Here is a 22,353-nt window from a genome sequence, read left to right on the forward strand (position 1 = left end):
GCATGCGCTTTGCCCGTCATGAGCACAGATACAACAGCACTTCCAGCTAGACGCCTAATCTTATCTCTGGTAACGTCGGTTTATACGATATTTGGTGATTGCATTTGCTGAGCATGAATAGACATCAAGCATCAAGAAATCATATATATGTATGCACATATAAACTCTCATGAAATGCAAATGCACATATATACATATATCGCTAAACATATACACATATGTATAGCATATATTTAATTAGAACTATTTGCCATTTAGGTGTAGGCTTGCTTGTCCACGGCGCTTTAGCGGTCAATCCCAATACGTCGGGGACTTGATTTGCTTGCTTTTGGGCTTTTAAGTGTCAGATATATATGGACGTTGCAATGGAAAGCGAAGCGATGATAGTAGAATGGTTTCTGCCATTTACTGGGTCTATACGTAACGTGAGGTTAAGCTCAAGTACACTGTGCAATCTTAATGGTAAACGATACTATCTCGAGAGCTAAAATTTCCATTTCGCCTTTGTTATTCTTCTTTTATGGCGTAGACACCGTTTACGCGGTTATAGCCGTGTCAACAACAGCGGGTCAGTCGTTTTCCCTCTTTCCCAATTTAGCGCCAACTCGAGATATCAAGTGCAGCAAGGTCCTTTTTCACCTGACCTCTCCAACGGAGTTGGAGTCTTAGTCTTCCTCTGCTTGAACCGGCGGGTACTGCGTCGAATACTTTCAGAGCTGGAGTGTGCTCTTTCATCCGGACAACATGACCTAGCCAGCGTAGCGGACCATAAATCTTCCGCAAAACCTTTCTCTCGAACACTCCTAAGGCCGAGTCATCAGATGGTGTCATTGTCAATGCCTCTGCACCAAATAGCAGAACGGGAATAATGAGTGACTTATAGAATTTGGTTTTTATTCGACTTGACTTCTGAATTGCTTACTCAGTCCGAAGTAGCGCCTGTTCGCAAGAGTGATTCGGCATGGGATTTCAAGGCTGATATTGTTGTTGGTGTTACTTTTGCTTAAGTTTTATTATTTAAATAAACCAAACTAGATTTTTTCGCTGAATTTACATATCGATTAATGCGAAAGCTTTCAAAAAACGAATATTTTCACTCGTAAAAAAGGAAAATTATTTTAATAGAAGAACTCCGAGGCATCTCCACTGTGAAAATAATACTATAATAATACACTTGCTGTCATGGTTACTGTCACTTTGCCTACAAAAGCAGCTGAGAATATGCTGACAACTTGCGCCGATGGCAAACTCACAGAGCTAATAAACGAAGCGTTTTAAGCGGATAAATTGGAGAAATAGCTTTTTTGCAGCTGACCAAACTTATGACAATTAATACATACACATTTGTATGTGTATATGGAGAAGCGCTTCGTGGCTAGGCTCAAGCATGTTAAGTTTGAGTGTGCAATGTCAAAAGCAGTCAAAGCACCACTCAAGTCAGGCTTCATGTCAAAGTTCAAAACTACTTAAGTTTGACAATTATTCGCACTTATGTTATGCTTCGCACATACAAGGAGAGTACATGCGAGCGGTGGCATACTTTTGTAGGGCAAATTGCAAGAGAGAAAGCAGTAAAAAAAAAAAAAAACTGAAATAAAAAGGCAACTAAGTAAGTATAAAGTAGCAAATAAACGAGACACAGAGGGGGTGTGTAGGCTAAAGACAACACCGACACACTAATAAACACCACAAAACATTTAAAAAAAATTATGACATTTTTTTTATAAAAAAAAAAAAACAATTTTTCCACAAAAGTTGATCGATGTTGAATAAGTATGATGTATTTTTCTGACGACAACCCCTAAAAATAGCTTGGATTTTAACATTGTAATGTTTGATATGCAGAAGATGTAGACTCTTCATTTGAGTTTATCGGCATTAACCAAAATGGTTTGTTGGGTACTTTTCATGTCGCATACCATGTGTAAGTAGGTGTGTAAGAGGTACATGAATGTATTCATGGCGACACGAAAGTGCACTTATTTAAGTTGAAAAGGCAAATGTCAAACAAACCACAAAACGTCAGCAATAAGAACAAAGTATGCTTACACGCTGAAAGAAGTGCAAGGGCAGAGTGGAAAAATGGAATAAAGTGGATTGTGGCAGTTAGGGCGCACAAGGCGTACATATGTACATGAAGAAACGAACTTGGTTTATGACCTTGACCCAGCCGGCGTAGTGAGTGTGTGTTCTCAGACAGTAATGAGTGAAATTCATCCCATAAGTGATATGATTAAAAGTGACTGAGATATGTTCAGAACATATTATAGCGATTATTGTACACAATCAGACTTTTAAAAGTAATTCATTTATTTTATTGTTTAATTGCTTTAGTTTGGGTAATCACCGGGAAATATATACAGGTATATGCTAACTCTACTCTACTTTTGTAAGTCAAGCGGACCTCTTGCACTGAATCCAGCTTGTGCCATAGACTTTAGCCCAACATTTGGGCCAATTCACAAGCATAGGCATCCGTGTCAAACTGTTGTGGCATTATGGCATCCATGACCTAAGCGAGCGCTTTATGATTCTGATCTCGTGCTGCAATCCTCAAAGTAACCCTTGCTAAAATGAAACTTTTTCACACAACGTTTCGACGCTTGCCTAACTGAGCAGTCACAAAGGACAGAGTTAACTGAAACAGAAACGTGCGTTAAAAATCAAGCCAAACTGTTTACTACAACCTTAAAAACAAAACCAAAAACTTAATGGAAAAAATTCTTTTAACACTGCGAATCAAAGAAATTGTTGCACGAAAAAAATCACCTCTCTTGCAGCAAAGAGTCGCACACATTCGGCACACACACGAATCATAGTTTTAAGCGCACGTCAGAAGTAACAACCAAATGGCGTGCTTTTGTTTTGAATACTTGAAATGCAGACACACACCACCACATAAACTCAGTCCGATTGTAAACGTCAAATTGTTGGTGTGCTTGTGTGTGTTCGACTGGCTTTTAATGGGTGCTGACAGCTTCTGTACGCGTTGATTGAAGTTTAGTCATGCGCTCACAAATATGCTAGCAATTAGCATATCACAGCTTGCCGCGCTACTGTCTGTCCCATTGTCGAAAGTTGAAATTTATTTCGGGCCACCGAACCGCTTTAACACACCCACATACTTGCAACGTCATTGAAACAAGGCATTTGTATTGTTATGTTGCATATTTGTAGGTGCGTACCCGACTATTGTTCATGAAAACAAAACAGTGTAACGGTATCTCCAAGATTGCTTTATATTTGGTCAGGTGGGTTTGGTATGAGGCAATGTGCGTCCAGCATTGTTATCAGCTGTTTGTCCTGTTGCACACGTTGTTTTTAATTTTTGGCGAACAAAGTAGAAAGTGATGTGTGCATTATGCAAAATAACTCAAGTGCAAGGCGCATAGATAATAGTTCTCATGAAACAACGCATACTTGTGCATCTAGTGCCTACACGCATAAAGAGGCGCAAATGCACACAATTCGTCACAATTTAGTCAGAAACATGATTTTATGTGTAAACTCAACAGCGCGTAATGAACTTACCGTTTTAAAATTAATAAAACTTTATTTTCTATTTTAAAATTTTCTTATCAAAGCTCCCGGCTGTACTTTTAATTAAAGCTTAAGGCTGCTGAAATTTCTAAATTCAATGAAGCATATTCTTGGGAGCACTCGAGCGTGTTGAGAAATTCATTTCGGAAATGCATGTACTTTAAAGCTTTACATGTACATTTTTATTTTATTGTACATAATTTCCAAAAGTGAACAGCCTTGAAGTAATATATGCAAGTACAAACGAAATAAAACAAGTCTTTAAACAACTTTAATCTTTAAATTATAAATCCGCCTTTAGATCTCCAAATGATGTTTATCTAAAACATATACCGTAATCAGTTTGCGGGAGATTTCTCAATGAATAGCGCTCTTACAATATCCGTTTGCCGTTATTGTATGCTTACAAAAGCATACTTCAGGGCGCATATATTATCTGCTTCCACAAATACAAGCAGCCACACATACTCGCAAATGCATATCGCAAATCTCATAAGCCTTTGGCGGAATTTTGAGTAATTTATGCATTTAACGGTGGAAACGGACAAATATTTACATAAAGCAAAGGAAATAGTTGCAGGGACGAATAATTTATGACGGCGAGAAGAGCGAATAGGACTCCAAGCTCAAAATAACCAAAGTAAGCACACATACATGCACAAATACAAGTACGCATTCATTGTATACCATGAACACACATGCGTCTGCATATGTATGGGTGAAAACTTTATTTCTGACTCGCTGGTTAATTTTGTAATCAAGTTTTCGAAACGCTAATCTGGCTTGGGCTCAAAGTAAAGACAAAAGTCAAAGCCGCCACTGCTTTGTATTTTGCTGCACGTTGCTTTTCTTCCACTTCATTCAGTTCCAAGGTAAGATCTCGTTTGTTTTCTTAGTAAAAATTGCTGACACCCAAAGGCAAATATGAGCTCGTTAAAAACTTTCGCAAAGCAGCGCTTACGAAGGCAATACAGTCAAGTATTGAAACAGCAAAGTTTTAGCGAAGCAGCAGCGCGCCGGAGTGGGCGTGGGCGGATACAGACCCCCAAATTAAAAGCTGCATGCCGCGGGAGAATAACCCAAAAGTGAATTTGTAAATAATTCTACTTATACAAATACAACGTGTGTGTGTGTGTTTCTCCACCGCCACTGACAGGCAGCGCCCGTTGTGAGCGAAAGCTGAAACAAAAACATCAAATATATTCATATCAGAGTTACGCACACATTAACATACGGTGTGTGCAGAGACCATTAAACATATAAACTGAAAATGAATGGACATACGTGTGAGCGTGTGTGTAACCTGCAGCTAAAAAGTTTTCTCCTAGACTCGAGTTGAAGCAAAACTTAAGTCAAAGAATGACGACGCGATCAGACGAGGCGATAAAGGACGCGCTAAAATGTCAGAGAGAGTTTTGGGGACAGAGAATGATGGGGAGAGAGAGCGCTTTTGCGCGTATAGAAGACACGTGCGGTGCTGAGAGAGCGGCAACCCCATTGAAAGTATTGCCGGCTTGAGTAACACCGTAATTTATTGTCGTAATTTATTTTACAGTATTATTTCGTGGGCAAAAACCAGAGATATGAGAAAAATATAAATTCCGAGATGTATCGCAATCCTAACGTGGATGACAGTGGTTAGCTGACAAGTCTTACAGATCTCAACATAAAATTGGTGTAATGAGTTCGACATGTGCTTTTCGTGAACCACCGATGACACCGTTTTGACAGAGCATATAATAAAATATGCCCTTTTTTGATAAAACTAAAATCATGTTTAATAGTTTTTATAAAAGTTGAAATCTCGTGAAAAATGTCTAGCACTTAACTGTTCGTGGCATGAATTTATGGGATCTAAACATATCATCACTTATATGTTCACATACATACGCACCCTTCCCATTCCAGCACACAAGAAGTTTCATTACTTCATTCTTGGTATAACTGACTGATTTCAATTTGAATATGAGTACAAAATTTTTCAGTGGAAAGTGCGAATAAATTTCTTTATTCCACTAAATTATGCGAAAACTGCTAATTTCCGGACAAATCGAGAGCGCAGCCTTGAGAAATCAATAACAGATACACCATGAACCCACCTATATTACCGGGCTCTAACGCTGGTTGACCAAATGCATGTAAAAATGGCAGCCAACAGGGAAAGGATTAGGTAATTGAACACCCAAAAGCAACTAATGTTGAATATCTGGCGGCGAGTAAACAAATGGAAGGTAAAGCTTCCAGCAAATCGGGTAAATTGCGCGTTTAATATTTCATGGACCCACGCTTGTCCAACAATTCAATTTATTTGGAAATTACTCATTCTATTGCGAGCATATACTCAGCTATCCATTGTTTATTTGCTTGCGCGCGCATTAATATTTATTATAATTAAGAATTTCATGTGCGTGCGCCACACATACATGCGTACAGATGCTTATGCTATATATGTATGTATATATATGAATGTATGTGCGAATACTGATGGCCTGCGGAGATAAACCAGATGCCATTAAAGCGACATGGTAATTTATTTCTGTCGTTTGCACTAATTGGTGAACTCGCCTGTAGCCGATGTCATTGCATCAGGTCTTAAACTAAAAAAGGTTCATACCTACGGTTTACTAATGAAGTTATCGAATTGTTTCCGCTTTGGGAAATCATCAATAAATATTACTAAATAAGCGATAAATATCGATTATTATTTTCGCTTTTTCACATTTTTTCCAGATTTTTAGGAATTAGAAACGATATTTTTTTCTTTACTGCTTGTTGAACGTAAGTTTCAAGGGTCAAATGAATGTGCCACTAGAGAGAGGAGAGATTGGAAGGATATATCAATAACGGTATATTGGTCGCCAGTTCCATTTTTCATTCATCACCGGTACCAGTCAACATAAACATAAATATTTGTATCTACAAAACTGAGTTGCTGAGGGTTGGAACTACAGGGCGTATGCGGCACCAGCACAGCGGTCGCTCAACCGCCATGGCGGATACGCAACTTGCAATGCTTTGTATGTATGTGTAATATCTATTGTTCGCTCATTGAATACAACCTGGAGCCTCTCAAATTGAGTGAATTGAAAAAAGGATTAAGCAGAAGCACAAATGACCAGCAGATTATAAAATATTGACAAGTATATAAATATTGATGAAGAGATGTAGGTATTTATGCACAAATGTATGTATCCAATTCAAATATTTCATTTTCTTTTATTTTATATATCAAAGCAAAGGCTTTCTTGCCAGTTTCATTTACCATTCTATGATTGATTGCTTCTGTTTGCTATGCTTTTAATACAAACTCAATTTCCTGTTCTCAGCGATGCAAACAAACATAACCATATAGCATGTTTACGTATATACGTATATAAATTGCATATATAATTTAATCTCCTAGACACTTATGTAAGTGTCATGCAGACCTATTCTACGATGAAAATGAGAGGATTCGGACATAAACACGCCCACTTCCTATGTGACACATGTTTAAATTCCATCTGATTCAATTATTACCAGTATAGAAATAAAGCAGCAATGAATAAATTGGTATTAAACTACACACAAATAGTGTTCTTTAGGTAAATAGTCCGAAAGCAAATGAAAGCGAAGGGGACTTGACCCCAAATGAAAACAAAAGTTGGCTAAAAGTAAGTAATGGTTGTGGCCCTGAATAATTGTAAACAAAAGGGTCATAGACCTCTAAATATGTAAAAACAAGGGGTCATTGACCAACCCCCTTAAAAGTGTCATTGATCGCAAATGTAAACAAAGGTTGTGGACTTGGTTAAATTTAAACAAAAGATTATTGGTCCTCTAAAATATAAACAAAGCAGTCACTGAATTCGGCAAAATATAAACAAAAGGGTCATTGACCTCTTAAAATGTAACCCAAAGGGCCCATTGACCTCATAAAATGTAAACAATACGGCTATTGTCCTCAAATGTAAACAAAGGTTCTTGACTTGGGTAAATGTAAACAAAGGTTGTGGACTGTGCTTACCATAAACAAAAATTATTGGATCCATAAAATGTAAACAAACGGGTCATTGACCTTGTAATGGAAACATGGTTGTTGATTTGTTTTAATGTAACCAAAAACGTTATTGACGTTATAAAATGTAAACAAAGAGGTCAATGATCTCATAATATAAAATATGAAAAAGAGTACAAGAAAAGAGTATTTTCGCATAAAATGTAAGCAAAATGGCACTTATTCGTTTTTTCCAGGAAGAAGAACTTCGATGCATCCGAAGTTAAACTTCTTTCGAGTTCAACACAGTGACATTATTTACATACAAAAGCAGTTCCTATAACCGTATATAAATACGTTCCAATGATCGGTCACGAACACTATTGTGTTGACATTTTGTTCATTTTATCTATGACAAACGGACACGATTTCCTAAATTTTGTCAAGAAAATTGTGTACAATTTATTGTTCCCGCTTTTTAAATTTTCTTTATTTTTGGTTTTGAGACAGTTTTTTTTTAGAACAATACACAAAATGATCACAGCAAACATGTTGTTTTGTGGTGCAGTCTGGTTCGCGGTGGCTCAACGGAAACTAATGGGATAATTGACATTAATTTACGACTGGTTGACATTGGCTCGCATTTATTAGTTCAATAGAAATTGAGCTCTGAGTTAAGAATACATTTTAAACACTTGGTTTTCCATTATTTCTCTGCTTTGATCCTTGATAAGTGCCAAGAGTATACATAAAATATTCGGTTACAACCGAACTTTCTTACTGGTTATTTATTCCCAATCCGGTAGTTTTGGGATTTGTTTTTTTATTTTTTAATCCAGTATTTGGGACTATAGAATAAATAAAAATGTTTAAGTCAAATATTGATTAAATTATTTTTTATTGCAACCACACCTTTGTCGACTGCGGGTAATATTATATTTTGGTATCGATTGTCGAATACGAAACCGCAATTAAAGCAACAAGGCAGCGAAGCACGATGTAGTTCTCGGAAAAAAGCGAAAAAGTGCGCATTTACTTGTATATATGAACTCTCGTGTGTGTACCCACACGTGCTGTATTTACCGTGTAAACAATGCTAGGATGTGAAAGTTGATTTGTAGCAACAATAAATACAATAGATGTTAAATCAACGGTAAAACATCCCAAAACACGACGTGCAACAAAAAAGAAAACCAGTTTGAGGATTTGTGGAGCTACTGGAAAGCTCCAAAATGACTTCACGCACGTAAACACGCCAGAACGCACGCACGTACGCAATTACAAAAACGTCACACAAATCAACCTTTGCATACAGAGGCACCCTCTCAACAACACTATATATATATATAAAGATCACATGCCTAGGTACATGCAAAGCATTTCGCACCATTTGCGTTAGTCACAGCTTAAGAACACTGCAACTTCGGAGCTTCAGACCCTTTACAGCAATTAAGAAAAGTGATGGCGCATTCAAATTGTAAGTGCCGTTATGATTTAAGCATAATTGAAACCAATTATCAGTTCGCTTCATAACTTGAAAAGAATACAGAGTCTCACTTATTCCGTAGAAGATGTAAATCATGGAATTGCGCCTATATTTGTTCAGCGTTGGCAACTTAATAAAAAATTTGCTCCAAAATTTCAGAAGCTCCGCGCCAGTTTTTCAACATCACTTAAATGCATTTTTTTCCAGCTCAGGTCGAGAATTATGCCATAATTTCTGCAAGAAATAAATGTGTATTTGCATGCTTTAAGGCGTCATGAGTTTCAATTGTTATGTTGCCGCATTTCATGGTAAATTTTTTCGCTGTTTTCACCATTTCCAAGTGAGCCAATTTTCGTGCAGCAACACTCAGCGCTACTTCAGCGTCAGCGGTTTCTTCCCGCTTCGGCTACATGCGCACAAAAGTATGCAATTCGAAGTGCATGTAAGCGGTCGCTTTTGCATTATGGATTGGCGTTGTCGGGAGCTGAGTGCATTTTACATACTGTAGGGCTGCATGGAGCTGCCATTGTTTGGCACCCGATGGTGTGTTTTATCTTCGATTCCGCGACAGCTTGCGTTTAAGGCTTTATTCCAGCACCAGTCGGATGCACACAAAAGTGCCTTTTGTTTGCTGTTGCTTACTTTTAGGGGCCGCCTGCATCGTATTGTTACATACATATGGGCCATAATTGTTACGCTTTTATGAAAGGGCGTTGCACGTGAAGTGGTTTTAAACTTTTATTTGTTCTTATTGTTTTTGGTTACGGTTTATGCAAAATTTGAAAATGAGTCGAGGAAGAAGTAGCTGAGCTCGTTGTGAGCAGGGTACAATTTCCATTCTGTGATGAAATCTGGCGCTTATCAAACATTTGTGTAAATATGCAATAAGTATGCGGTACTACCACTAGTAAGTAATAAAGCGATTAGAAATAGCTTTTCTGGACTCGGCTTTAATAGTTATACATAAATTAGAATAAGACAATTTAAAAACTAAAGACTGTTTGAAATGCTATGGCACTATTGCGGACTTTGACTTCCCTTGTTATTCTAGCTTTAGTAATCATTTAAAGCAAAGTGTCCACACAATATCCATAAACTTACGAAAATATTGCTGCTTAGAGATTTAAGTAAAGCAGGTTGGAAAGCTAAAAGCTTGCTAACAAATCATTAAGTAAAACCAAGGTGAAATTTGCAAACCACTTCTTAAATAGAATTATCAGAAAACAATGATATATTTCTAAACTGCAAATTGCTCACATTCAGCTGCAGAGCGAGCTCATAACACTTGAGGATTATTTTCTAACTTTTGAGCTTTTATTTAAATATAAATAAACACTAATAATTCTCGTACTCATCATAAGAACTGGGAATAGAGCACCAAAAGAAAATTCCGACGTTTCGCAAGCTCTACATATGTATATACTCATATGTATATACTAGACGCACAGGTACATACCAACACCAGTAAATGTTTCATTTCACAGCAAGGAACTGCAGCAAACAAACCAAAAAAAAAAACCAGAGCAAAAAACACAATAAATGGAAGAGTGTTGAAGACTATGCGGCTCATTGTTGACTTTTATAACGGTGAAATTGCTGCTACAGCTGTTCTTTGGGATGGTGAGCGCCTTGCTTGTTTGCTGCTTTGTTTTGCTGCTCCTCTCTTGCGCTCTTGAAAAAAGCACGAATGAACATGCAAATCACTGCTTACAACTTAAGCAAGGCAACGACAAATGGAACAACACTAAAACACCTCGGCGAGTAAGCAATCGCTAGAACAACAACAATCGCAGCTGTCATTGGAAAAATATACACAACACAAGCAAGCACACACACACACTTATACCAAGAACACTATTTAATCTGCAGCCCATTTAAGCCGCATAAGCTGGCTGTAAGTCAAAAAGAATGCAAACTGAGGGAAATAGCTGCGTGGCGACAAAAGGCGAGTGATGCGATGCGTTTATGAATGGGTGTGTATGATGGTGTGATGCTGCTATGCATATAGGTGTATGTAGGTGGAGAGAAGTATTTACTTCCTGTGCCGTTTTAGAACGGCTTATACCACCAAAAGCAAATAAGAACAGCAAAAAACCATCACAAAAATACAAACACAGTCTACTCAGCCCTCAGAAGGGAGAATGTTGCAGTATTCAAACCGCGGTCATCACAATATTCTACCTGGAGATGGTCGGCGGCATTAATCTCTGTGTATACCCTAATCTTCTCTTCCGGTTATCCCTTGGGTTTTTAATGCCCGAAACTTAACGTCCACTGTTGTTTTGGGTTATTATTGTTTTTTTTTTTTTGTAACAAAAGCACAATGTAAAATTTCTGGCTTTATAAGCATCTCCAAATCTTCATCGTGATTAGCAAACATTTGCTCTAAATTAGCAGCGAAATATTATATAACAAGTAAGGAAGCGCTAAGTTTGCGTATAACCGAACATTTCATACTTTAGTAACTTGCAAGGATTAAAACGGGAGTATCTTCAGACATAAGGCGTGTAAGTTATAATTAGTCATTCTGAACACAAATACGCACCGTGTTTAGAAAAACCGCTCTTGAAAGTTCGAAAACTTTATGAGATATAAATGGAGACTCTGGTCTGAATATTCCCATCTACGACCTCATAATTTTTTTGCCAAGGAAAGGGCATTCGAAGTTTCATCAAGATATCTCAAATTTTACTCAAGTTACAGTTTGCACGGACGTTCGGACAGACAGCCATTCGAATTTCAAATCTTAACATCATCTTGATCATTTATATATATGTAAATAAACCTATATATTTCTCGACTGGATTTATGTAATACGTACAATTGTTAGATAAACAAGGAAAAAACATAAATTCAGCTTATCGCTCCCACGTTCGGTTGGTTATGTATAGTATATGAGAAATGTCGTTATAATTACTGTTGGTTTTCACTCACCAAGCATAAAGGCAAATTTTTTCCTGTAAAGGTAACTCGAGAAGGTTACATCATGGTTGAAAAAATTGGTTCTTTGGTTGTTTCTATAAAGCTGAGATGTCCAAAAAGAAAACCTCTAAATAATCAACGATCAAGGCACTCACCACTCACGTAGTTATCACTATTGGGTTTCTTGTTTAATGAGAACACATTCCAAATGAAAATTTTCTCTGTGTGTTTAGTACATAAGATTCCATAATATTTTGCACCAAAATCCGTCAATTAAATATTAATTTAACGTACATGTGTACTCATTAGTTCACGGTGCTCCCGTCGAATTTCTCCAGTCCAAAATGAGCGCAAATAATTAGAAACATTATGAAAATGACGACTTCGCGACGATGAATGTTCTTTTAAATGAAGCGCTTAATTTAAATCGAATGAAATTAGAGCACATCCGCCATCATTGCAGGATTAAACGTGAGTCATTAGACGAGCAAATTTTAAGGAAAGCACATAAAAACACAAACAAATAGCAAGCGGGGAAATTATGTCTGTGCACACATTCCCGCACACACACACACACACACAAACATTTCCATGAAAAAGTATGGCAACGCTGGTAACTAAGCCAATTTAGAGCGACGCTGGCCGAAGAGGCTTGAAAAGAGGGCAGCGTTGCTAACGAAGTGAAAAGGAAAACGCTAAGTTGCGCCCCACCAATGCCAACTGCCATTGCTGCCAACAACTCTTTAATTTAAAGGAAACTTATGACATGCTCATTAGGCCTTCGCGCATTTTGGGAAATTACAAAATACCCGTAAAAGCGACAGCCGTCAATGAGCGAGTGTAAACTACTCTGAGATCATTTCCTTGTGGCGGTTTCAAAAGACGTCACACACCACATCCACCAATTCCCTGCTGTTGGAATGAGAGCATGTAAAAACCGAGCACGTTGCTCTTTGTTCTTGAAACAAGGCAAAGCAAAGAATGAAACATGGAATTTGAATCAAGAAAGTGGCAGAAACAAACAGTGTGCAAAGAAAGTAATTAAGTGATGAGAAGTGGAGTTGCAGGGCAGCCATATGAACATAACTACACCTACAAGTAAAGGGATAGCCGTCAAAGAACAAAGTGCGAGTCTAATGAAAGTGCGCACCAACAAAAGCAGCGGAGGTGCTCTAGCAAGAAAAGGCGGTGAAGAATCGCCACCCGCCACCAACAAGCATACAAGTGCATAAGAAATTGAGGAAAAGTTGAAGAAAAGACACAAATAGGCACATAAGTAGCAATGATTATAATGATGGCATATTTTCTATGGAGCCAAACAGCAACAATGGTTAACAAAAGTGCCGGAACGGAAGTTGATGAATCTATGTGTGCTGCATATGTGAACGTATATGTAATGTGTGTGTGTAAGGTCTAGCGATTCATTGAGAGGAGGACCTCCACTCCGGTGGAAGGACTGGAATAACCAATTGGCGCCACGTAGCGAAAAGAAGAAACGACTAGCGCGCTGTTGTTAACCCGGCTACAATTGCATAAGCGGTGTCTACGCCAGTAAAGAAGACGAATAAATAGGGTTACCACTTAATTAAAAAATTGTAAAGTGTATTCTCATAGAATACTGATCCTATAAAACTGGACTTGGTTTGCATTTTCGACGTGAGAGCTTTCGATTGAAAATTATGATTTTTTCGGTTTCTACGGAGAAAAAATAAATATCTTTCAAAGGTTATGTCAAAATTAAAAAAAAATGTCTAAAAGATAGAAATAAAATTTACCAAAAAATTGGTTATTTTAACTTTTTTATAAATATTTTGAGGCCAGGTGAAAACGTCTTACTAAAAAAGTTGTAGATTTTTTAATTATCTACTACTTCGCATATGGGACTGTTAGTTTCGATCAGGAAATCGAGAAAACCCATTTTTAACCGTTAAATATTGAACCCGTTCTTTCTCTTCCCGACTTCAGATACTCCGTAAATTATTTCTCCATTCATTTCTGTTCTTTTATTTATTTTTTTCAACGGGTTTCAACCTACTAGGATTTTATTCACTTTTTACCATTTCCAATGGCTTTTGTACTAGCTTATGAAAGGAAATATATTTTCCAATATCTATTACTTATAATATTAATTTCCTCTTTCAATATGATTTTAATATTAATAATGTTGGAACAGCCATTTTAATACGTTAGACAACGATCATAATATTTAAAACTTTATATTTAAAAGACTGTAGTTGAGCTAACTAAACTTTCTAACGCATACTCAAACGCAAATTCATTAAGCTGTGTTCATAAACTTAAACTCCATGCCGTCACCACTGATATTGCACATAATAATCCAGGTAGCCAAACACATGTTGACACACTAGCGCTACCAACAACACTACCGAAAACACCCGACACTTATGCACCAGCACTTACTTGCAACTTCATTTAGGGCTTGTGGCATGCAAAATAATGCACAAATGAGTGAAAATACATAATGCAGAGGTTAATCTTGTTGCCAACATGCAACCAATTTGTGAGCCAAACCCGGAAGGTAAAAGTAAAAATTACAAACAGAAAACGAACTTTACTTGCAAAATACAAGTTAAATCTCCAAGCGAAAGCTTGCATAGCCCGCCTAACCCCGCCCCAACTAACCTGACAGCCACAAATTGGCGTGAAAGGCAGGATTTTCCGGAGCGCTTAATGCGGAGGAGAAAAATACAAAAAACAACTTCGACAATGCAGTCGGATTTTGGTGTTTTCGGCATTATATTTTGTTGCTGTTATTATAAAATTGCGAAAAAGATTTTCTTTGTTGCAAGTTTGTATGCCAGCTATTAAAGGCAATTCGTAAGGCGCACAAAGAGTGGAGCAGTCGAGAAGAATGGAGAAAGGCACTTAAAGCGCAGCCATTTGCCTTGGCTTTTAACCTGTTTACCTTTACTGCACACATTCAAAGGCGCCTGCATGTACATATATATGTATGTCCTTGTTTATTGTTGGGAGGGCAAATGCACTCCATCGGATTTACCTCACTCTTCTGTTAAGCCAGGTTGTACTTATGTAAATTCTTGCAGAGGCGCAGCTCCGCCCTGACAACTCCCCAAGTGCATATTTTCTATTTTCTCCTACATCTGCTCACCTTTGAGCAGGCGAACGAGTTGAGTTGCGCATGAAAAGAAGTTCTAAAGGAAATGTTTTACCGGCGAACAAGTGCGTCGGCATTACTTCCAACTTGGTAGCATGCACCCGCCCAGCACGACGCAAACTTTGTGCCTGCGTACGGGGAGCGTTCGCTTTGTATTCAATATGTTTACTCTAAAAGCTCGCTTTATGCGTTCCTCACCTTTGTTATTGCTGTCGCTGCTATTCTTTTATGAGTTGGGTGCGTTCTTGGTCTATTTCGATATTTGTTTGCTCCTCCGTTCCATGTCCAGGTGTGCGATAGCTGCTTTCTGAGGGACTAAAGCTATGCGAGGTTACGACTTTCGCAATTTGTTTCGTTGGAAGCGCCTTTGTTGTTGTTGATTTGTCTTTGTTCAAATGGATCTGCGGAAAAGGCAAAGCAAATGGATGTTCAAATTCTGTACACACTGATGCAAAACAAAATGTGTTAGGAGTAAGAGAAATATTAAAATTACTAGAACACGGGAGTAGATATTCTTCGAAATAATAAAAGATTTTCATTAACATATCAAAGTGCGAAGCATAAGTACCAAACATTCTATGCTCAAAGCTGGCAAAACGTAAAACACGTCTACTACCTTACTTAGATATCTAATACGTTAAAAATTCCTTTGGAGAAAGCAGGAACCCAAGTTGCGATTATTTTGTTCATTACAGTGCGCTTAACTCTTTTGCTGCATTCAATTGCATAGTTTTAACATTCTTTCTTTTACTTCTAATTATTCATTATTGTTATTATTTTTTATTGTATTTTAATAATTTTCTGAACATTTTATTTTTATTTGAAATACTTACTAAAGCAGGCATGGGTTACTGACTAAAGCAATAATACAATCTCCAAAGAAATTGTTAACATCGGATGTCTGTGAAGTATAGCTGCCAAACAAACTTAACGACCGAAATAAAGTTCTTGCAAGGAATTCTGTGTTTTTCTGGTTTTTTTTATTAAGGTTTTTAAAGTAATTTAATTTTTAGCTCAACTATGATATATTTTCCTTTTGAAATCATTTTACACTTCCCTTTACTCTAAAACGTGGCCAAGCAAAGTTGTACAACCGTGCAACAATAACAGTGCAGACCCAACGCATTTTACATAATTTACATAGTTTTTATTTTAACTTTTATTTAAATTATTTGCTTTTCACAAGAATTTTTCCACGTGTGTGGCATGCGATGCAGGAAAAAATTCCACACAAGCTTTAACTTCATTAATGTGCTTTTTTATGCTTGATTGCATTTATGTTGCACAAGTGTAAAAGTATTTCCTGTGTTCAACTTTGAAATATAACTTTAATTTATTATATTCAATATACCATACATATACATAAATAATATTCCGACAAGGTTGTATGTGCGTGTATTCCTGTGGCTGTGGTCGCTTTTGAACATGCAATTGACTGCCTTGCTGCAGAAAAAGTTATTAATTTTCATTCGTATTTGTTGCAAGCGTGCTCTCACACTGCCACGTTTTTATTATTTACAGTTTTTGGTGTGCAATGTTTAGGTACATGCATATGTATGGCTTCGATAGCAATAACTTTGCCAATTAACAAATGTATGCAATTTTTCAGAATTATTTTTCTTGCATGCTATAATTTTGGCATAGTTTCATTTTTGCAATTCAATTTGACGCTCAAAGGATATCGCTTCGCACCAATTATTAAGTTGACTGAGAAACACTTGTGATCGACAAATTCAGCGAGCAATTTTTGAAGTAAATATCGGAGGCGGTACTCTCATTAGGGTGGTACATATATGTACATATATAGCATAAGATATTGAGCAGCAAACCAAAAGAATCGCACTCAAAGAGCTAAGTGTGTCGAGAGCGAAAGTTACACCTGCGGATATACTGCAAAAGTGTACAAAAGTTGCATACTTTCGTTCAAGTTTATTTTCCGTTTCCTTGTTAGTATTCGCTTTCGCTTTTAGTTTTACTTTTACCTTTGGCTTTGACATCACTTACCGGTTGGTGGGATGGTTGCTCACATACACTTGCTCCGGTAATATGAATATGAATGCAAACGGGAAAAGTGTCAGCTGCTACAACAAAAAAGAAGTTGCCAAGGTAAAAGCAAACGTGCGAAAATTAAAAGACTCAGAACATGGCCAGCACACTGCACGCCAAGGCGATAGGGAAACATATCAAATGAAGGTAACGGAAATGCACAATGTGACTTGTACAGAACGCACATACAAACTGCTCACGAAATTTCAGTCACAGTAGCTTATATTTACTTAAACATATTTCAAAGCATCACTGCGCTGTGCATACCGGGAGCTTTAAGAACAACACCAACTAGTACTAAACTTGCCACTTATGAACTATATATAGTATGACGACATTGACATAGTTTGGCGAATTAAGAGATAGCGACGTATGGCCGAAAACACTCCAGCTCTGAGGGAAGACGTGGTGGAGAAGGACCTGGCTTCGTTTGGAATTTCCAACTGCCGCCACGTTTCGAAAAGAAGAAGCGACTGACCCGCTGTTTTTAGCTAGGCTGTAATCGCGTAAGCGGTGCCTACGCCAGTAAAGAAGTAGGAAAGAATTGATAAAAGCACAAGTGAAATAATTTTGAGAGACTGTTTACGATTTTATAAATGATTAATGAAAATTCATAAAAATTTGCCAACAATATCGGCAATATTGTTATAAGCGTTGCCATCAAATTGGTATATATAAAACTTACAATTATCATAGTAAACCAAAAAAAAAAAAAGAAAAATATTTTTAATACTGAAGTAATGTACTATAAAAGTGGTATGAAAAAAATTAAATTTCTTACAACATTTGTTTTCACTAATAATTTGATATGCTTACCAACTAATATCAAAATTAAATAAAGCGGCTTATATAAAACAACACTACATCTACATATTAAAATAAAATAAAATACCTATTGCATTACTTCCAATTGTATAAATAATATTTTTAATATTAGATTGTCAAAAAAGTCTTGCGGTATTTTATTGAATTTTCAGTTGTTCATAAACATTTTTTTGATGACTCATGCCCAGCTCTTGACCGATGCTATGGCTGCTACTATGCCGTTTCTTTCGACCAATTCAGCGATTTTATCGCAATTTTCGACGACAGSVCTTCCGGWGCGTGRCRCATCYKCGACCACCKCTACACCAGAACGAAAACGTTGAAACCATCGTTGTGCGGTGGAAATGGAAACTGTATCGGGTCCATAAACTGCACAAATTTTATTGGCGGCTTGAGATGCATTTTTGCCTCTATCGTAGTAGTACTATAACCTATGCCGTATTTTCTCTTTATTTTGCTCCATATTTGCGACGCTATAACTCACGAACGACTTAAAAGAAACAACAATCAATCAAACATGTGTTAGCGCGTGAAATGGGCTTTCCAAAAAGGTGTAGCATGACCCTATACGACGAATACAACTAGAACTACCGCTCTCGGCGCCGCAAGACTTTTTTGACAACCTATATGATGAGATGGCATATTATAAAATGAATAACGAAGCAAAGTAACTGAATGCTAATGTGTATGTGTATGAGTATTGAGAGCAAAACTAATTTCATTTGGTAGTATTACAATACAATGACCTTTAATTCTATTTACCGCGTTTTCACGCATTTATGAATTTCTTTGAATTCGCTGAATGTCACTTTTAATTGCTTGGCGCAATCGTTTATAAAGTCACAAGAGCATCAGCTAAATTAAGGCAAAATATAACTCATTTTCAACAAAACTACCATTACGCATGCGCATCACTAGACTCAAGTCGTATGTGATCGCTGGTGCTGCATGCCTGTGGCACATTAATTAAAAACTAATCCACAACGTAGCGTTGTAGTGTGTTGCATGCAGCCGGCGTGCTATGGCGTGCGCTTAGTGCTCTGAATATACTAATATACGACAAACACTCGCACGCACAAATGAATGGCATACAGTACGTGCAACACGCAACAATGCAGGCGATATTCGTGAGCATCATGCTTGCAGCGGGACGTTGAATCGAGGGTGACGCCAGTCGTCAATTGTGGAAGAAATAAATAGATGTACGCGATGAGACGAGATGTAGCGACGAAACCGCAGTTCAATTATCATCACTTAAGGCAGCGCAACAACACTTTAAAGCCCCGCTTGAAATTTCATTTCAATTTAATTCATTTTACGACAACGCGAATTTTAATTTCCTCAAGCAAAAACAAAAACAAAAAACAAAACAGGAGAAATTAAAGGAAAGGCCACAAAAATGACACCCGTGCATGTGTTTATTATTGGACTTTTGGCTTTGAAGACATCTGTCATTAAGTTTGTCAGCTTTTCATGTGCTTCGCTACTGTTTTCATTTGCTTGCAACAAATTTTATATCCGCTTGGCGGCTGTCTTTTGTGGCAATTGGTGGCTGAGATAAGTGACACGACAATATTATTTCGTTCATGCGGTAGGCAAATAAATTTATTATTGCAACGTTGAAATGTCAATGCAGTCGTTGTTGTTGTTACTAACGTCGGCAGTGCGGTATTTCATGCGATGTTTGTTGAAACTTTTTTTGCAGCTGTCAGCGCGTGGGTATTGCCCTTTGATGCTCACATTTACCGCAGACATATTACAGTTATTTAGTTGTTGCTGTGCTCTCCAGATGTAAATTAATATTGCAAACAGTTTGAATGTGCGTAACTCTCTTGATAGACGTCTACAGAGATGAAACGTTGCAGTCAAAGTTAAATGCTTAATTAGGATATCGTCAACACAAGCAGCAGTAATGACATACTGCAAATATGCTAGTTCTGCAACTGACACACGCGCCCACTTATGTAGGTATGTATGTATGTATAAGCAAACCGCATAGTTCTCCAGCCACCTTGACGTTGCACAAACGACGGCTTACGCATACAGGTATTTACATACATATGTACAGTATAGGTCATGGACAGTTAACTACAACAACAGTTCTCTGGGATGTCGTTGGTGTTCCCAGATGACATTTTTGAATCAAAATTAACCATTTTTAGATTGGCAAACTTTTTACGAAATTAGTTGATTAGTCGCTTTTCTTTATTTATTTTATTTATTATCTATTATTTTTGGAATATGAAAATTTGGGGAATATTTGTATCAAATATCCCTGCCAACATAGATATTCACATATACTAGTGAAATTGCCTTGAAATTTAGCATTATTTATTCATACTTGGACTCACAATGAATTTAAGGTAATGTGGCAACTCTGGCCGAAAACGATTAGGTGCTGTTTAATTAATTTGTTCTGCGTGCACTTGTTGTTGCTAAGCAGTTAACACCTAATTGATTACCTTTGAATTCTCGTTATTCATTATGATAGATGAACACCTTAACCAAAGTTGCGGAGTCAAGAGGTGACTGCATTGGTTGCTGACCATAATCTGGTGAGTAACTAAGGCGAACTAAATTTGTGTGCGTATACAGGTGTGGACAGCATTATTGTGGCCTGGGTGAGGGCGAGAAAAAATATTTCACAGTGGTGGTGAGAAGAGAATACAAGGTTTAAATTTCTGACCGTAAGGTCAATAGGGAACAAATGTCAGGCAATGGCACGATTTCGAACAGAAAAAACATTTTATAATCAAAATGAACTATCCAAGTTTCTATAAGTATGAGTACGTATGGAAGTGTTTCAGCAAAGTGCATTTATCATTTATATAAAATATTTTATATATAGAAGAGTTCCCGACGGTTTTTACAGAGTATAAAAAAACGTTTTAGCAAATTTTATATACCCTGTTCAAATATCAAAAGGGTTATTAAAGCAAACTCCGCTTAAGTCTACCCTCTAATGAATTGGTTGAACTTTCAACTTTTAGTGCAATAATTAACAACAAAATAAACTTTTAACTAAATTTATATATATAAAATATTGGGTAGTCGGAAAAGTCTTTTCGTATTTTGTCAATAGATGTCGTTGCAGTGCTACCAATCACAGTGTGTCATTTTAAGCTTCATCTAACCAAAAAAAAATTCAATTCGGGGAAGTTGAAAAGTTACAGCTGTTCAAAAATTAATAAAAATAATGAAGTAATTCGCTTTGTTTTAAAATTTTTGTTTCACACTGATGGAATGATATCTCCAACGGAAAAATGGTAAAAAGTGGTCGACCAAAATGTTTGATTAAAATTACGAAAGGACTATTTCGACTACCCAATATGTAAAGAAAGTGCTTTTTGCATTCCAATACACAGTTTTGTCTCTTTTACTCTTACTAAATTGAATATTTTTTCCACACTTTTATGTCTTAAAAAACAAAAAAACGAATTCCTTAAAGTGTTAAATAAACATATCTGAGCTTAATGGCCGAGCAAAATGCAACACCTCCACTATTATGGCAATTTCACGCAGCACTTAACGGTACTTAATAAATATGTCGTTGGAACATTCACCTGAATTCTAATAACAGACATAAATAAAAAGGCCACATCAACACACACACACACACATATGTACAATGTATGTTGCCCTTCACCTAATTTTATGCCCAATTGAAGCAAGGCTGCAAGGGAAGCACTTAATAAATATGCTAAAAGCCCAGTTTTGGCGAAATTCACACCGAAAGACACGCCCCACCACTCAAGAATGTGAATATTGAGAGCAACACGAACACGAAGGCATTAACACGCAAAGCAAACAAACACGGTACACACACAAAGGAAGGAGGTGGGAAATCGCAGACGTAACTAATAAACAAGCAAATAAATTCTCATAAGTGTTGGGTAATAGTCTGGCAGCACCACATACAAACGACACGCACACAAGTCAGCATGAAATCCAGAAGGCCGAGAAATGGCGACGTCTAATGATGTGAAAACAAGCGAGTGAAGTGAACGAAATTGTAATCAGCCAACGTATGAATTTGCAAGTGGGAGTGTGGCAGTGAGGCCTCCGTGAATACTCGTGATAAAGCCAAAGCGGAAAACGCCCCAGTTGTAAAGGAATCAGCGCGAAGAAACAAGTCGACGCATGAACAAGTGGAATGACAAATATCTTGCTGACAGAACTAATCAAAATGGCTGCTACAGACAATCAAACAAATGGCGGGGGTCCGGCTCGAAAGTGGTACAAAACATTAAAAGAATGTATGAACGGCGCGCGTAAATATTACTGCACTTTAAGTAATTGAAAGAAAAACAACAAGAATAAATGAAACCAACAGAGGCGTAAGATAAGTGGGCGCCAGATGAGCGACAAAGGGCATATAAAAGTAAAAGTCTTTCAATGATAAGTGGGCAGGAAGAGTTGAAA

The 22,353-nt window shown here is 37.3% G+C and overlaps 1 protein-coding gene across 4 annotated transcripts in view; it reads right to left on the reverse strand.

Moving 5' to 3' along the window:
- LOC108974343 (furin-like protease 1) overlaps window positions 1-22,353 on the reverse strand; it is a 240,956-nt gene that overhangs the window by 107,815 nt on the left and 110,788 nt on the right. For 3 of the 4 annotated variants that reach the window (XM_018942096.1, XM_018942097.1, XM_018942100.1), the window contains one exon: window positions 15,259-15,461. The gene's annotated coding sequence lies outside the window, so the exon portion shown is untranslated. Of the gene's footprint in view, window positions 1-11,936; window positions 11,957-15,258; window positions 15,462-22,353 lie in introns of those variants that run through there. The other variant, XM_018942098.1, reaches the window with a different exon arrangement.

Source organism: Bactrocera latifrons, unplaced genomic scaffold (assembly GCF_001853355.1).
Source record: "Bactrocera latifrons isolate USDA-ARS-PBARC rearing strain unplaced genomic scaffold, ASM185335v1 scaffold_55, whole genome shotgun sequence".
Lineage (NCBI taxonomy): Eukaryota > Metazoa > Arthropoda > Insecta > Diptera > Tephritidae > Bactrocera > Bactrocera latifrons.